At 42.6% G+C, this 14,275-nt stretch overlaps 1 protein-coding gene and 1 long non-coding RNA gene across 2 annotated transcripts in view; one reads left to right on the forward strand and one right to left on the reverse strand.

Annotated features, from left to right (window-relative positions):
• Positions 1-14,275, reverse strand: part of LOC135898411 (uncharacterized) — a 379,518-nt gene that overhangs the window by 349,416 nt on the left and 15,827 nt on the right. The window lies entirely within an intron of this gene.
• Positions 8,627-13,387, forward strand: LOC135898341 (uncharacterized). The gene is made up of 4 exons (XR_010563310.1): positions 8,627-8,720; positions 10,235-10,264; positions 10,383-10,412; positions 13,364-13,387. It is a non-coding gene; the product is annotated as an uncharacterized lncRNA (long non-coding RNA).

Here is a 14,275-nt window from a genome sequence, read left to right on the forward strand (position 1 = left end):
TTTCGCTTTAAAAGGATGGAGGGTTAAGCTTCCTGCACTAAGTAAAACAAAATGAAGACAACTGATACTAACAGCCACGAATACACAGAAAGAAACCCATACAGATATACATTATTTCCTAAAGTTTGTACACATATAACTCAGGCGTAATATTACCAGCCAGCTGCATTTTCAAGGAATCGTTTCGTGTCATGTTGTCGTTGTTATCGTCGTCGTCGTTGTCGTTTTTATTTTTATATTGTTGTTGCTGTAAATAATGTAACTGGTATGCTTAGGCTACTTCACCCACTTTTGGACGACCGTCCATCCATCCATCCATCTATCCGTATCCATCCGTCCATCCGTCCGTATCCATCCGTCCATCCGTCCGTATCCGCCCGTATCCATCCGTCCGTATGCGCCCGTATCCGTCCGTCCGTATCCATCCGTCCGTATCCATCCGTCCGTCCGTCCGTCCGTCCGTCCGTCCGTATCCATCCGTCCGTCCGTCCGTCCGTCCATCCATCCATCCATCCATCCATCCGTCCGTCCGTCCGTCCGTCCGTCCATCCATCCATCCATCCATCCATCCATCCATCTATCCGTATCTATCTATCCGTATCTATCTATCTATCTATCCGTATCTATCTATCTATCTATCTATCTATCTATCTATCTATCTATCTATCTATCTATCTATCTATCTATCTATCTATCTATCTATCTATCTATCTATCTATCTATCTATCTATCTATCTATCTATCTATCTATCTATCTATCTATCAGTATCTATCTATCCGTATCTATCTATCCGTATCTATCTATCAGTATCTATCTATCAGTATCTATCTATCCGTATCTATCTATCCGTATCTATCTATCCGTATCTATCTATCTATCCGTATCTATCTATCTATCCGTATCTATCCGTATCTATCCGTATCTATCCGTATCTATCCGTATCTATCCGTATCTATCTATCCGTATCTATCTATCTATCTATCTATCTATCTATCTATCTATCTATCTATCTATCTATCTATCTATCTATCTATCTATCTATCTATCTATCTATCTAACCGTTTTTCGCAAAGAAGGGTCACTGGGACGTCCGTGGTGTAGTGGGTAGAGCGTCGTGCTGCTGTTGCGCAGGGAACCGGGTTGGAAACCAAACGCCCGGCGATCTTGCGCCACTGGCCACGTGATAATTCGTATGTGGCGCTCTTAAGTTAGCCCGCCTCAAGCCAACTTGTGTTAGTAGGTACGTGTCCCTGACTTACGTGGCGTTTCTCAGGGAACCTCTCTGAAGTCAAATTGGGTGAGTGGGTATGTGCCGTTCTTCAATGAACGACCTTGGCGTCATCTATGTAGGGTCACTATGTATGTGCCGCTGGGCATGTGCCACTCTTAAATGGCAAGAAAAAATCCATTTAGGATTTCTACGGTTCCTGAAGGCAATCGAATGCACTTTATACATATTCAGACAAACGTATGTGATTGTATATTAACACAAGTGCTACGCGAGGCCTACGCGGCACCGCCGCTCAATGACCCACCGCGCCCTGAAGGAGGCGCGAGAGATGAACGCGGCAGCTTACACGCCTTACACACGACGCGCCCCTGTGGTGGCACTAGTGTGTCGCTACGATTTGCTTCATTGCTAATCACATGAACGTCGAAATTCATCGTGAGATGGGTTTTGCCGCAATTTCTTTTTGTATTTTGACTCCGCCTCAACCAATGATTGTTTGACCTGCTGCGTAGTTTAACACCAAATTGGCTTCTGTAATTGCTTGTTGCCACTTGATGAACATAAGAATGTACCCAGTTCATAGCAGTTCCGTGCTTTTCTTAGCGCTTGCTGCTTGTTTGAGGGCAGGTCATCTGTGCTATTTAAATACACTATGCAATTTTAAAAATGTATTGTCATTTCCCCTTTTTTTAAAGTCTTCCACTCCTTTTTTGAAAAATCCTTTTTTCCTTGTTGGCTCCGCATGAAAGCGTCAACGAAGCGTACTTGAACTAATTTAGCTCTCAACACTCAGCTGCTCAAAAGCAATAAAAGAATTTTCTCTAGAACACGTAATTTTACCCTAATGTCTTTTTTTAAACGCTTCCATTCTGTTTCTTGCATTGTTTTCCCGCCAAGCACCATTCCTGGGCTTCTCATTTACCTAATGCATAGTTAGTTATGCGGAACAGAATAAACGTGCCTTATTACCTGCTAAAGAAGTGTAGCATTGCAATTCACATCTTGTTACTTTTTTGTAGTGTACGGTTGACCACCTTGCCGTATTAAAACAACTTTCAGCTGCGAAGGCATTCTCCTCGCCACAACAAGGCTCTCACCACATGCTCGCTCCACAATAAGCTATTGATAGGAATAAAGCTGTAAGATCCTGGGCGTAATTGCAATTAAAATTATTGTCAGCGTACGGTTTCCTCTCGTCTGCACGAGCTTTTTGACGTTCTTTAAATCGTAAAATGAATTTTAAGTGTACGCGATAAATCATTGAGTTACGCTACGTATACTGGGACCCTGGAATAGTGGTGCTTCCGCTTTGCGAGCAATGAAAGTATTTCCGGGACAGTGGCACGAACCAGAAACTCAATAGATGTCTGTTAGCATAAGTGTGCTCTGTTTGTTATTTCTGTGCGCTGAGTATATGAGTACAGTACATATGTCTCATTCTATGTATCACCCTTGCCGTCAGGTATAGGCGTATGGCCAGGCAAAAACAACTCAGGCAGCTAATAAATCCCCTGTCTCTCTCTCTCCCCAATATTTCATGTTCGCCCCAGAGACACACGCTTCTGAATGCTCATTGTGTATCAGTTACGGTGTATATCACAGTACCATCAAGTAGCGTAGTACGCCACAACGAAATATTTTTTGACCAATGGAAACATCAGATGCCCGTAGAGGCATGAGGGGAGTATTATGGAAACGGTAAAAGGTTACAAGAATCTCGACGTTCTGGAAGGTTGTCTTTTGTCGTTGCTGGTTTGAAACTGGTACAAGTACTCATTTTCCCTCTTAGATGTACTCACTGTCTTCACATGGCTTGTGGCTATCTTCTAGGCTCGCGTCGTTTCCAACATAAACACAAAGTGATAAGCATTCTTTTATTTCGCCCTTCAAATAATAAAAAAATAAACATATCCATAATTATAATACACAGCACGCCCTAAAAAAAGCACATTGACATTGGTTAAAAAATATGCATATATCTTGATCGATAAAACGTTTATTCATTAAAGTTATTCATTTATACAGGCTTCTTCCTTTTTCAGCGGCTGAGGGTGAAGTAAAAGCGCAATAGGGTCGACTTCGTGCCGACTCGTGACCCAAGGTCTATGATGTTTAAGGATTCAAGGGGAGCACGAACCCCGCGGTGAGCTTTTTGCCAATATTGCAGATGACGTCGCCGCTCCCCTGCATTTGAAATCACATTACGATACCCAAATGCGCCGAGCTGTAGAGGTGATCTTAGACCTCCTTCAAGTAAAGAGAAATGCATACAAGTGAAGTTGGGCATTACAATCACATTATAGTAATGCGCTGCCGCATGCAACAACCCCTCTGATATGTCACTCTAATGGCATTAAAAGCTTCTGACAAGGAAAATAAGTACCAAGAAACGGTACTATAAAGAAAAAGGTACAGTCTTTCATTTTAGCCAGCTCAATGTGCCATTTACTAGAACTTATTTGTTTCTTGTGCAGATTCCCATCAGATGATGGCTGGAGGGCACCAATGACTGTGGCGAAAATTGGGAGCATAATGCACTTGAAAGAGATCACGTATGAATAATGCCTAGTGTTCCTACGTAATCTTGAGCGAATTAGAAACAAACAGGCGTGGAAAACTCTGTCAATATAATATAACGCCTGTCATAATAATGAAGTATATTGATGTCGAGCTGTTCAACAAAAACATATTGGTGGATAGCTTAATCAAGGCGTTCAACTTATTCATCCATGGTAGTCTTGCCAACTGAATTTAGAAACTGCACTGAGAATAACTGTGACACAAGGTACAGTGTAGTGTGCGTTTGCAGGAAATCTTCGACGCCGTCACACCGCGTCAAATCATTTTCAGCCGTCTCCCGTACAAATACTTTGATCTATTTTCAGATATACGCACTATTCCTGCCCCGACTGTGATACGTATATCCTGCGCTTATCACATATACTGTAGCTTCATTTTTCATTCATGGCTGTAAAGAAGCATCAGAGCCTCTGATCCGAGAACGAACAAAAAAACACCCTGAGCCTTATGTGTATTTCTTTCAGATGCATTACATCTGCTTGAAAGCAAGTTTTGTTGGTATGATTCTAAGCAGCACGTCCAGTCATAAGGATATCTAAGGATGCTAAACTTACTGTACAAAAAGGAAGGTCGAAGTTTCCTTGCTGCACAAAAAAAAAAACTACTGCTGAATACACACTTGACTCGTCCAGAAAAGTTTTATTGTTAACTGTAGATCAACCTATTACGCAACACACATGCACGTGAAATCGGTTTCAAGCGCATTATTTGGTTAGAAACAGAAATGTATATGTAAGGGCGTCTAAACCCTTAGTAAACAGTGGACCACCATTGCGACTGAGTTAAACACCAGAAAACGTGACATCTTTGTATTTGGCAGCCTCAAAGGTTAAAAACATGAACATCAAGAAGTACACCCTTTACGTGGAGCTCTAGAGCAAACTCGTCACCGAGCATAGCCTATCCGGTTTGTTCAATCCTTTCGCTAACTAGTTGCCGCCCCTCGATCATCATAGGTCAAGTGTAAAAACAAGCCGATGTTGCGTAATGTTTTCATAACTTCTCATTTCACCACGAAAACAAAGCTTGAAAAAAATAAGAAGAAGCTTCGGGAAGATTCGTGATCGCAATTCAAAGCAGTAGTGCTTTGAATTGCGATCACGAATGATTAAAGGATTATTACGTATGCGTAAAGCTTATGTTTGCAGTGTTTATATGTGACTCAACCAGCAGACTTGTTAATTCCATGATCATTCATGGTTGTTTTGCTGTAAACAGCGCGCTGGATTATGTGTGTCAACAAGTGCCACTGAGCTACCAGTGCTTCCTGTGCATTTGTCCGACGCACATTATTTTTTAATAGGAATGGAAGAAGATTACATCCCGACAAGATCATCGTACAGGGATGTTCCGTCGACATCAGCACTTGGATCAGGCGTGGTCATGGCGGCAGTTCTTGACAAGTGCTACAAGAATGAAAGTGATGCCCGTGCTGAGGAGTGCGGCGCCTTGAGCCGTCATGTGTAAGTTGTACTTTTCGCTGAGGCTGTCTATGCTGGTCCCCAATGTGAGCGAAAGCGCGATAATTATTCCTCCGCCGGCAAGCAAGCACGTTCCGACCGTCATGAACACGCAAGACCAGCTGACCAAGCGGCGACTTAGCACGCCGTTGCGTTCGCTAAGAGCCTTGGAGAGTACCGGGTCAATTTTTTGTTTTGACCGCGTCTGTTGCTGCAGCTCGTCGCAGTCCAGGACAACTTCAGGTGGAGGTGATTGGTCATTCATGCTCTCAGTTTCGCTTTCAGTCACCTGAGACGAGAATTGTGGTTATGAACACTTTATTGTGCATTATGATAAAGAGCTCTTAGTTTCGTAATACGCGGTAGCTCCAATCAATTATTGCCAAGACTGGAAGAGCTGAAATAGTTTGGTATAGTCGAGAAAAGCAGCTTGCCGATGTAAGATATCCTTCGCATCAGTTCCTTATGAGTGCGGTAACGCAAGGCAAGGCGAAGGCAAGGAAGGAAACAGGAAGGGCGTTTCCTTGTCGATACACCTTGCCTTGGCGCTATAGTACTCTTAATAATTCATTACCAACTAGCCCGTTTGTCAGTTCCGATGCTTCGCAATCTCGGCTTCATATATTGTCACTTCATATCACTTCATATTTCCAAGTTGCTATTTATGCTCACACCCATCTTGCGAGGGTGTTCCCACTGAATAAGTGTTTTCAACTTTTTAGGCCCAGACCTACAGAATTCGTTAAACTGCGTCGGTTTACTAATACGACCATAAATATCTAACAGGTACTCCACATGGTGACTTATCCTATGTCGCAGAAGATTTGTCTAGCGATTGGCTGTAGCCACAGGTACTTTTTTGTTGATCAATATTTATTCAACAGTTCGTGCTACAATTTGGGACAGGAATTGTACATATATGTGACTTACGACTTCCAGTTCATGCACACTTTGATGAGCTCTGTATGCGTGAAAGGCTCAATGCCTTAAATTTATATTTAGTCCGTGTATCCGCATGCATCATTAACTCGTAAGAACTTACACAACGCCGCGATGCGGCAGTTTTCATAACAAATCCCCATCTGGAAATCACGTATGTTCTGTTCCGTAGTCCTGTTTGTTCCTATATGAATTATACAGAAACAAGCAGGGAATATTTTAAAACAGGTCACATAAGGTTATCAATTCTAGAGCATTTTCTGACTTATTGTCTGGCTTAACCAAGCAAATAAGTTTTTGTTGACATGCATGATAGCGAATGAATGCATTTATAACCCATTGTTTTGCTGAAAATTATGACACCGAAAAGTTTGCGAAGCTTTTTGATTATACAGGTACGTAATTCAGAAAAAAATTCACTTGCTACCAACCATTCCTATACTGGCTCAAATGGCGCACCAGCAGTTCCCGTAGAGGCTAGCGCCAGAGTTCGATGTGGTTGTAGAAAACTCTACGCCACAAGTTATACGGTTAGGCAGTACTGCTTGAAGTGTCTAACTGCGTTCGCCTGTACTCGCGGATAACCCGTCCCCCCCCCCCTTTTTTATTGCGAATTTATTTTATGAACTTGCGAATGTGGCCGAATGAATGTGCCGCGCAATGCTAACCAACTTCTCAAGCGCTGGCAACGTTTGCCGTGGCGCACTTGCACTAACGTCGCAAACACTTCCTATCGGTGAACGCTATGCACGGTAGGCCACGATGAAGTAATGTCAGCGTTTGTCAGTGCTCAGTCAAGTATTACTTTCACCACTGCTCAAAGCGTCGGTGGCGTAGTGCATGGCTACAGTGTTCGGTTCAAGAACGTAGTATCCCTGGCTTGATCCCAGATCATATCCTTATTTAACGCCTCATCCTGTCCTGCTCGAGTAAAAGCGCGGCGACGCGGAACGACCGAATGACATAACGAAAAAAAATGAGAAAGCACAACCTGCCCATAAACGCTCTTCGCAGTAAATGCCTGGGCAGGTGGACAAGGCTATTTCATGCGGACCATTTGAAAATAAATATAGTAACGAAGTGATGTTCCTATATAGAAAAAAGGCAGTAGAAGGTACTGTACCTCGCCTCTCTATGGTGCCAAGCGAGCCGCACATACGGTGGTGTCTGTGTGCAACTTAACTGGCTGAATCTATGCAGTTTACCTGAATTGCAAAAGCGCTGCTAACAGCAGCAAGTGGGTACAGTTAACGGGCAGCTTTACTTCCGTATACGAACAGCTGCGTTCGTGACACCACAGGTTTGTGATGGGTGTTTTTTTTTCCTGCCTTTTCTTTTTTTTCTTTCTCTCTCGTTTCCTGTGCTCCTTTGATCACGTGGATATTTTTGTGCCCTTCATATGGCAACAAGACCTCGTGAATAGTGCCCGGAAATAAGGCGGTGGTATTGCATCTGGCACATAGCTCTTTTTTTACGGTTACCTGCGTAAACAACTGCCGCGTTTGCTTTGTTTTTTCTCACTCCCTGTGACTGGAGTGCGACGTGCGTTCATCAGATTTAGTTTAATTCTAAGCTATGTAAACCTTTCGCTATATTAGCTGTAGTTTCACTGAAGTATAGAACATTGATGAGTTTCACTTATGTATAGAAAATTGGAGTGCGAACTAATGAACATGACGTGTCACCTTCCATCTTGCTCCATGGTCAAGCTGCATGGCTCACATTGGCACTGTTCGTTTCAAAGTATCACGGTGAACCAGATTACAAGGAATAACGATTCCTGGAGCATTCATATAGCCTCTGTCATGCCTGCAAACAATGCAGTGCGGATAGGAAAAAGCAAACAAAAAACAACGAAATCTGAGAGGCCACCACACTGATAAATTTACACTTCTTAGAATTACTTGCTTCATTCTTGCTATTTGATACAACACAGAGTGTAAACTGCGCCCGGTGAACCTTATCACATGTTATACTTAGCTGAGCAGCTGTGAAAAGCAATAAGTAACTTCAGCAGTCATGGTCGTGATAGAGGCAATATTGTAAGGTAGAATACTATTTGGCAACGAAATATTCTCTGCTTATCTTGGCATTCGCTATGGTATTCACGACAACGAAGGGGACACTTTTTAAGTATTACTTAGATAGTTAGAAAGCCTTTGATACGGGTATTGCTTTTATTTTATTTTTCGAGTATTTAGTCTATTTTAGTATACTTTAACGTCGTAGCACGTTAACCTTTCTCTAGAAATGATGATGTCTCGTCTTGTTTATCTCCAAATACTGGCTCATACCCACTATGAGGGGTTGGATGTTGTCGCCGTATTTCAGTATTGTTTTTCTTCTTTGAGGCTATCATCATCTTCATCATCATCATCATCATCCACCAAGCAATTGCTCCACGCGCTCTCATTCCTCGAGCTTGCTGCTACAAGAAGGAGCCTGTTTACACACCTTCCGTCTCGACTGTCTGCTCCGCTGCGTATTACCAGAAAAACAATGACTGACCGTGAGTGATTAACCACCGTTATCATTCATTCTACTCTCGAGCGCGTACCCGCAATGTTTCACATAATACATTTTGGCCGCCGTAATTCGAGTGACCAATGGTTTGACTAGGGCGCATACATTTGGCGATACCTGGCTACACATGGATGCCTGATGCTGGGTACATAACCGTAGTTTATTGCGTCGTTAGAAGTTTAATGCTACAAGCTAATGAAATGCCAGCCTCCTTCAATGACCCGAAACCTGCATCTTCGCCGGACAGCAGTGACCTTTCGCATCCCTAACGCATAGCAGTCAAGGGTATTTAAATTGCAGTGCTTGCTGACGTTAGTGTTACCACGGGCAGTTTAGTACGCGGCAAAGGTATCTTTAAGATTGGTTATTCGTGCATTCAAGCACTTGACGTCCAGAAGAAGCTGTTGTTTGCAACATCGGGAACGATTTAATGCTGTGAAACAAGTCGAACCTATGAGGAAGCAATGGATAGCCATATATCTAACATTGACATGGGTTCTAAGACATATCTCATCATGTCTGTGAGTTGACCTGTAGGTCCTACGTGTAGCCTGACACCAGCTTCAATTATGGCCCGGATCAATTCGATTGGACCCAGCCAAATCTGCCTATACAAAGCCGTCCTTGCGAATTAGTGTCGACAACTATGAATTTCCTTCCGGTATGGCATTGCCTGGTGTCGGCGCACATATATTATATTGCGGAAAGTCAATGACTATGAGGATCAAATTGCGTACCCTAGGTTTTGTAATTGAGTTAGGTGGTCACAAATTAAATATTTCGGAAATATTACGGAAGGGTTATCAGCGCAAAATAAAGCACGCCGACTTCCATATAGAATTCCATATATATCATATTCTTACCTCTTTAGTGCATTTGGACCATTCCTCCATGGGGGACAGTTATAACTCGTTCTAACCGGCTCTTCATGCGAGATCTGGTAACACTAATGATCACACAACACATGAAAAATGCTCCACGCTGGAATCTCTACATGCGACATTATTCGTCTATTTGCGATCTACATTGAAGTACACGAAGCTCCGCTGGTTTGGTATCAGATTAACATTTGTATGCTGTATACACAGCGTTGTAGTTGACTGAGGAAGCAGTACCATGCTGCATATGCACTATTTGTGAGCATAAGTTAGGTTTACATTGCTTTACGGCGGCAACATTTGCATAGTGAGGAGTGAGACTATAATTTCCTGTTTTGAATTGGTGGATAAGTGTTTATCTGTGACCGCGAGCATGTAGAGGGGGCGACATGAAAAGTGAGAAAACGAAATCTTTCACTTGTTTTAACCACATAAAACAAATGCCTCCCACTGAATGTTTCTGGCTGATTATGGACATTCTGAAGCGTCCACATTGTTGAGTCATCTTTTTCTGTGCTTTTATGGCTGAAGCGCTTCCGACACATCTTTTTCCTGATTCTGAAAGCACATTTTATAGCTCTGGAATATCACTCTCATGTGTTTCTCCCACTTTTTCTGGCAGGTTATGCACAGTCAAATCTGTCATCCCTCTGTAAGTAATCTATTCAAGCCTTTAAATTGATTTACCTGTAGTAACACGTTGCGGTACGTCTGTCAAATAATTCGTGAAAATTCTAACTACCTTCAATTTGTCCTTTTTTTTCTGGCAGCTTACTCACAGTCTGGAAGATCGATTTTGCGTAAGTCATGTGTTTTATGTATCTTCACATGCTCAACCCCAAACCAGAGAGCAGTTCAAAGGAAGCTGGAGGCTTGAAGTGCTGAACACTAGTAGAACAATGTATGTTGCTGAAGCCAACGTTTCGACATGGGGACCTAGTCTTTCTCAGAGCGACCTTACGGATATCTCCTCTTGTCAAATCGCTGGGCTTCATTGACATTCACTGTTTGACTACTATTTGTTTATTTCTAATGCACAATTTCCTGCAGCATCAACATGGCATTACTGCAGGAAGAATGTGGTACATATTAGAATTGACCAAGAAGAACAAAAAAAGAATAAAACAAGAAAAAACAAACAAAGTAACAAAATAAAGCAAGCGCGAGCGTAATCTGGACGGCAAAGTTGTACTCGGAAAGCAATGCATGTGACATGCACTCAGAATCGCAGTCAGTAACATTTCAGGCAGATTGTTTCATTTATAACTGACCTGTGGAAACAAATTGATATTTAAACACATTGGTGCAGCACTGTAAATCACGGAATCTTGCCGTCACGGTCTCGATGACAAGACACAATATGCGGAGGAAGAAGGTAGTGTTTAGTATTGGTCTCTCTGTCGCGATGTTTTCAGATTATATTTTGCACAAAACGAGAAATTTTGTCCCCTGAGTTGCTGTTCGCTCAAGAAAGGTGTAGCCTGATGTATTTTTTATTATTGTAGCAGTACGGGAAATATAGGGATTGGAAACGAATTCAGCTCTTCTTTGAATACGCTCAAGAATAGCGCTTAAACTGGAAGATTGGGGATTGCAGACCAGGCAAGCGTATCCCACAAGAGGTTGTTAATAATGTGCTAGAATATTGAAACGGATGATAGGAATAGCAGACCATAGAATTCTGAACCGATATTAGCATCATTCTGCTTACCCAAGCATTTCCCAAGTTCCATATCCGCGAGATGTGACGAGATATTTATACGCCTTCCCTAAAAGCGCTGACGTACTGCCTAATTATTGTCTAGCACCGAGCAGGTTGGTTACAGCGCGATATTTGATGACAAAAACATCTTTTAAGTACACAACAAGGATCGTTCAGAAAGAATGAAGGGTCATGGTCTCGAAAACGATTTGTGCACATGGTAAGATCATCAGCCACTTGTAACAATGATCCCAAATATATTGTGCGCAGTTGTATGGACAGCACTGCACACTGGAACAACACATTTCGATGTGAATAAGGTCTAAGAAATTAGACTTTGCGAGATTGGATCGAAAACTGGATTTGTTCGGAAGGAGTTCCTTAGTGCCTATTTTGGTTCGACCACAATATTTCAGCTGCCCTTCATAAAGCATAGTTTGATATCTGTGTCAAAGTAAGCCCCGCTGCGTACGGGGCTTCACGTTGTTAATATTTTGAAGGTTGTGCCTATATGAATACATTCGAAAATTTATTTATGCACTGCATAGCTTATTGCGTAATTTCCGAGTTGCCCCAAAGTGGCCGCTCGGCGAGTTCGTATGACTCGCGAGTTATAACAGCGCGCAAAGATAAGCACAAAAATAGGAGAAGCACGACACAGATTCCTTTCCCTGTTTCGTTCTTTTTTATTCATTGGCGTAGACATAGTGCACTTATCTTCACATTGCACATTACGTCATTTACTAAAACAGTGAAAGAAGCAATGCCAACAGTTGCTGTTGTATTACTTATAGAAAGAGAAAATATACGCGCCATTATTAGACATTGATAAGCTAATTTACGAGAATATCGCTAATAACTGATTTTTTATTTGTTTAGAATTGTGACTGTTTCTTTTGTTACATGTGAGAGAAAAGAACCCACTGTAAATAAACGCAGGAAGGCAGACATGTATTTAAGTATAAAACAAAAAAAAAGATGTGTTGGAGTAGAAGTACGAAATCGGAAAGAAGGGGCATTGTGAGAAAATGAGAAAAAAGTAAAACTGAACAGGAAGCGGTTCACATGCTCTGTAGTGTTCGATGCCTTTCTGTACCATAGGTTTAAAAAAGTTTCACCGACGATTACGATACCTCCTAATGAGACGTTTGAGCGCAGCTCCAGACGTGTTTTAATTTCACGATATATTGGCTATTGTGGAAAATTTGTCTCGTGTGGCACGGTACAAACTGAGCGAAGTGCGGTGCGACTGCCTCGCTAATTGGGAGATCGCGAGAGGCAGTGCGTGGGTGACGCGGGGGCGTGGTTTGGAGCAGCCGCCGCAAACAGACCGCCGCTCATGCAGCGCTTTGTTTTGACGTGTAGTATCGTTGGACGCGTTCGCTGCATGCCGTCGGTGAACAGGCGACGCGCGCTACTATGGCGCCATTTCTGCTGCCGTCCCCGCAGAGAGGTGTTACGCTTTTCTTCTCACGCTTTCACCATGCCCTCCTCTCCTACTATCCGCCTCATGCTTTCACTGTGGCCTCCTCCTCCACTTTCCTACTTGCGCTTTCTTCGCTTTTCATCCACCGCTGCGCTCCTCGTTCACTATTTCATCCTTTGCTCTGCTCGCTCGCTCGGTTACGGCGCCGACGCATGCTGACGCTGAACGCCGGAACGGACGCTTAAGAGCTGCGCTCTAAAATTAGCGGAAGAGAACAACGTTGCTCTCTTGAGAGTCAAAAATTTGTCTCCAACTTCTCGCCACAGATGCCTCAAATTTTGCTTGTGCGAAATAGAGCGCTGTTCCACTGAATGGCTTGGTTTCTGAAGGTGTATGTAGGGCGTCTGTGCTTCCTGACGACCGACATCAGGAAGCACAGACGCACCTCATTGCATTAGTTCTTTCTTGCGTGGGTCAGGTTGAGTCCAACGTTGCTATAGAACAGCTCGTCGATCTGTGCACATTCTTCCTACAAAAATAGCCTGGCGGTTACAAGAGCACAGTGTTCCCTACCATAACCGTGGTGTTTGTGCATTTATTTCACTTTACTTGTGTGCACACAGGGTCACGCCATGCGCCTACACCGGGTAAGAAAAAAAAATACAACGCTGTTCTTATTTTGCTCGGTGCTGCAAAAACGGTCTCCGCTGTATATTTGTGTACCCAAGTATGAAAATATATATTGAATGTTAGAATTTAGAGTAACATTGGCACATTGTAAAATGAATAAAACATGCGCTAGATAATTGACTAAATTTCATCTTTCTTGTTCCGAAGGATCAGGGAATACAATTATACGCTTGAGAACAGTACAATACCACTGCGCAAACGCTCCTTCACGTTGTTTTTTTCATATTTCGCGGGCTGTCTTTGCAACCCGGAAAAATGGACTACGTGAGAGGATCGTAAAGGCAGCAACTCGGTCCTTGGTTTCCGGAAGAAAGGGGGGGGGGGGGGGGGTCTACAAATCTGCGTATTATACTTGGGGTCGTTAGCCAATAATAAAAAGTTGGCTAATTAAACCTAATTAGTCAGTTATGGGGAAAACAAACAAAATGACTGAGTTACTATAAGCTATTGCGAATAGTATGCGATCGGTTCAATTCCGTTCCGACGCGCCTTTTATTTTTCAATTCTCCGCTCCAGGTATGTCGGACACCATTTATATATATATATATATATATATATATATATATATATATATGTATATATGTATATATACACACACACACACACACACACACACAGGGAGAGATGTCCCTTCTGCAACGCACTGAAAAGAAAAGAATATAACACACACTGTTTGGTCTACATTTTCTGCTCTTAAGGAAGCACTCAAGATGTTGATCACTCGCCACAAGTAACGCGAAAGTTATGATTCCCGGTTCAAATGTAGTGCGTCCTATACACGCGATTAGGAAGTAGCATAACCTACAAATACTCCTTTGCAAAATTTTGTCCTAACATTATAAAGC

Source organism: Dermacentor albipictus, chromosome 4, assembly GCF_038994185.2.
Source record: "Dermacentor albipictus isolate Rhodes 1998 colony chromosome 4, USDA_Dalb.pri_finalv2, whole genome shotgun sequence".
NCBI lineage: Eukaryota > Metazoa > Arthropoda > Arachnida > Ixodida > Ixodidae > Dermacentor > Dermacentor albipictus.